This window comes from Syngnathus floridae, chromosome 9 (assembly GCF_059516105.1).
Source record: "Syngnathus floridae isolate MCC-2025c chromosome 9, RoL_Sflo_1.0, whole genome shotgun sequence".
Classification (NCBI taxonomy): domain Eukaryota; kingdom Metazoa; phylum Chordata; class Actinopteri; order Syngnathiformes; family Syngnathidae; genus Syngnathus; species Syngnathus floridae.
Window position 1 is genome coordinate 14,104,957 of NC_142421.1, and position 4,484 is coordinate 14,109,440.

Genomic DNA, 4,484 nt, shown 5'->3' on the forward strand with positions numbered 1-4,484 from the left:
TTCATCTTATTGGTTTCCTTATTTAGGGCCGGGGGATGTTCGGCCCTTTTGAGGGAGTGAAAAGCCGTGAGATATCTGTGCGTGTCTAATTAGCGCGGGCTGCCAGACCAAGAGAGACGGCAATCGTTGGAGCGGACACGGCGCCCTAGCGACTAAGCGGCTGGCAATTACAGCCAAGCCGCCACTGCAAACTTTTGACGGCGCACGGGCAGCACCCTTGGCGCCATCCGACTCTGACGGCGCTCCAACACTCCCAACGATGATTTGCTTCACCTTTACAAAGACGATAGCATTGGCTCACGCGCACCAGCGCAGTCTTTGCCGGTTGAACTCAAACATGCAATTTGTTTGGGCATGTCGGTTGACCTCCCCAGAAAGTCTCAAGAAGACTTTTTAGAGCTTGGTCACTTGTTTGAGTCACTTGCTTGAATCCTTCAAAGACAACAATGCCACCCGCCTAACGTAAATCTTGGGAGACTCGGCAGCCGGGCCGGTTTAAATTGGTGCTGAGCTTCCGGTTGCCATGGCCACCACGCAAGCACCGAAGGGAGTTGAGGTGACCACATTTTGCCTTTTTGCCTTAGTATGTGAAATGTTGCTCTAGTTGGAGGTCATGCTGGTCCTTTTGCATGAACACACGCACAAGTTTGTTTATTTGTTTGTTTGTTTGTTGTCAGGTTTTCACGCTTAGGCTGGCCTACTTCTTTGCTGGCTGAATGTATCCTAATCCCTGCCTGCATGTGCACCGCCTGCATGTGCAAGCTTCCTTTTTAAAGCGCTTTACACAAGCATGTGTCGGCTGGGGAGGGAGACCAGGCCAGGGGCCACTCACTGAGCGAGTTTCTCTGCCTTTGAATTTGCCATCGTGACTTTTTTCAGTCTTCTTTCACCGTGTTGATGAAGTTCCTCAAAAGTGCTTTCATTTTCCTGCACAGCAGCAGGAGACTCTCATTTCTCATTTAAATCCCATGAAATGAGTATTTAATGTTAATATTCATCAAACTGTGTTTTCTAGTTGAGCAACAAGGTGCTTTTAAAAGCATGATGTCACCGCTTTGAGCAGTCCAGACTCCACCGACAGTGTGGGAACGCGTCAAAGAAGTTGCAGCAGCGAGCCTGAAGGTGCCACCACAGCGCCACCTGGAGGCCGGCTAGTGTGTTTTATCCAAAAGGTTTTTGCCATTTTACACACACGCACACACGTATATGGAGATTTTAATTTCCTCCCAGGATTGAGCATCGCGTGATAATAATGCATGCTGGCACGCAGAGTCCAGATCGAAGCAGGCAGGCGTGCCGGCTGTTTGGCGGTTTGCGCTGATGCGCGCTAATAGAAGCCTTGATGATGGCGCGGGTGGATGTGAGGGTCTTGTCTGCTGTGAGGATGAAGTATTTTCTAGTACATTCATGTGCTGTCTTCCAAACGAGCTCTCACCTCCAAACACCAAGGGTCGCTTTTTTAATCAAAAGCTGCCCCGCCGCCAAATATCATTAGAATATGTGGGCGTTGCCAAGGTGAGTGAGACGGGGAGGGATGAGGAACGAGTGGGTGTCTGATTGAGTAAGGCAGCGAGGTAAAGCCGACACGCGAATAGATAAAGGAGAGAAAATAAAGACGAACATAAGAATAGGCAAAGTGCAGCGGCCACAAAAAGGGAAAGAAAACACAATAAGGCGTTTTAACTGCGAGGCGGCGACTTTTTTCCCCACCGTCAACAGCAGACGTAAAGGCGCCGTTTTATGCGCCCCGTGGCGCCACATTATCGCCCCTCGTCTTTATGAATATGATCATTTATTCATTAGTGCTTGGATCTGCATATCTTGACACCTTCAGCCACCAACAGGGGGCGCAGCCACAATCGTGTGCAAGAGGGGAAGGGGCAAAGTCAAACACCGGCCTCTGACATCAGATGTGAGATGCAATCAGTCAGGCTGGCTTGAATTTGAAGCCCCTTTCACACTGCTGGATTCCCCCAATCTGTTTGCTCTGTGTGTGGGGGAAAATATTCATGATACTGCATGACGCATGTCATTCAGGAATTCAATCAGATAATTTTCTGCCAAACGACATATAGAAAAAATGTGTCATTCTCAAATGTTTTGTCCTTGGTTGACAATAGAAACTTTTGTAGACCACCACATCACATAATTTGCTTTTTCTTAGCCTTTTCCACGGCCGAATTGGCAACGCTCTTTTGACAAGGAAGTGCGCGAGTCAATATTTCCCTTCATGATCAAATAAAACTTATTTTTCAACATCTGCACAAAGAAGCCCTAAAAAATGCAAAGCGTATTACTGAAGTTAATTTAGGAGATGGAAATAAAAAGAAGGATGAAGTGATGACTCAGCAAAGGTACGAGAGGCGGCAACGGGGAAGAAAAAAGGTCAACACCGCCTACTTCACTCCGGCGATTAATTGACGTCGGCTGGGGGATGAGGAAGGAGGATAAAGGGAGGGGTCACAAGTTGGAGGGATGCTGGGTAAGCCAGACGAGAAGAAAAATAGATGACAAGAAGGAGACTCATTCATCTTTGTCTTCCAGCAGCCTAATGACCAATTTGTGTGTGTGTGCGTGTGTGTGTGTGTGTGTGTGCGTGTGCGCGTGTGCGTGTGCGTGTCTGTGGCATTGAGCAAGCCAACACTGCCCTCTCACGCTTAACGAGGCTACACGCAATCAAAACGTCAGTGCAAAACAAATATTCATAAAATGTTTAATTTTCAGTAATGAGGAAGGAATAAGAATAAACGAAATGCAACAAGCATCTGACACTTATCGATGTACAATAAACAAAGAACAGGATTCAAATTGCGAATGTGTGCACGAACTGGGATGAACCGGATCGTCACTGTGGCCATTCTGCAGTCGACATGGTCAACTTGCTGATGATGTCCTCCAGCACTTTGCGAACAAAACTGTTGCTGCCTGACTCGGGACCCACCAGACTGCCGACAGAAAGCCTGCAAATTTGTAATCCAAACTAAAAATAAAAAAATACATGGAAATTATCGTTTGGAAGCCCACATTAAGCGCATCATAAATCAACCCAAGACTGTAAGCAAAAGAGATGCAATAATATGTTATGTGACACGCGCTATCCAGGATAATATTGTCAAATATTGATTAATCTCAGGGCAGGACTCGCCTGCATGTTGTCTTCTACAGCGTCATCTGCGTCCTCAGGCTTGCATTGAGAACGTCACGGATTTGCTGTTTTCTGCGTGTGCGTGCGTACTGAAATAAGTGCGGCAAGTCCACGAGAACACCAACCGCGGGTGGGGTGCGGCGGCTGCAGGCGACCGACCGCGTGGATCTCCGCCCTTCCTTCTTACCTTCCCTCCCTCCATACCTACCAACCTTCCCTCGTTTGCTGCGGCTATCAAACACGCTGGAGCGCCCCCCGCACCGTTGCACCCATCCCACCCCCAACTCCCCTCCACACACAAACATTTCGCGATGGGAATTGATTTGGGTTGTCCTTTTTTTTTTTTTTTTTTTTTAACAGAGGCACTTTGCAGTCCGGGGGACACCTGCGCGCCTTGCGGTGATTGTGGAGAAGGTGTCCAGACCCCTAATAGACGTCTAGACTTGATAAGTAACTCAATACACAACACATTTTTAACTTGTTAAGTAGTTTGCATTAATGTTCCATGCACTATTGAGCTTATAAAAAGCTATGTTTGTCACGTCTCGTCCCCAACTGCTCCACTATGTGTCTGTTGTCTTGGTTTCTGTCTGTGTGCTCGCCCCTCCCCTCCTGTGTGCGCATGATCAGTGTGATTATTCCCACCTGCCTCTCGTTACCTGTCATGCATATAAGTCCTGTCTGCCCCTCACTCCCTGTCGGATCATTTTTATGTGTCAACGTCATGATGTCTTTTTGGTTCCAGTTGCTGTCATTGGTAATGTCACCCGGTCATTTTGTTTCACGTCTTTTTCGGTCAGTCTTGTTGTTAGGTTTTGTTAATGAGTCATGTCGGTTGCCGAGTCTGTTAGTTTGCCTTTTTGAGTTCACCAATAAACCCTGGTCCAAGCTGCACTTGGTCGTCCTGCTCCATGTTCCACCCGACCATGACAATGTTTACATTTTAATGACATTGTTACTGCGTATGAAAACCAATTTTTTGTTGCGTCTCATTTCTTTCGCATAACCTGTCGCCATGGTTCATTACTAGGGTAAAAGGTGAAATTACATGTTTGCCATGACGCCAGAATTGTTTTTATCTCAACTTACGGTTATAGCTTGGCCTTTTTATGACTGCCTCCGCCTATTTTGACAGCTGCGTGCCGACATCTGCAAAAACAATTACAGCTTTGGGATTCAAATCTGCAATATAATGTAAAAAAATATATATATATACTGTGTACTGGTGAACAAATATCAAATATGTGCTTGAGCCATTTGTCCGTCTGTGTATGCAGGAAAGAAAGATTTTAATAAATCGCAAATTTAACTTGGAACACAGACGGGCACATCAAGGAAT

General features: G+C 46.6%; 1 long non-coding RNA gene across 1 annotated transcript; it reads right to left on the reverse strand.

The window, feature by feature from the left end:
- Window positions 1-2,699: 2,699 nt before the first annotated feature.
- On the reverse strand, window positions 2,700-3,398 carry LOC148393658 (uncharacterized). The gene is made up of 2 exons (XR_015860606.1): window positions 3,146-3,398; window positions 2,700-2,980 (listed from the first exon to the last, which is right to left on the reverse strand). It is a non-coding gene; the product is annotated as an uncharacterized LOC148393658 (long non-coding RNA).
- Window positions 3,399-4,484: the final 1,086 nt, after the last annotated feature.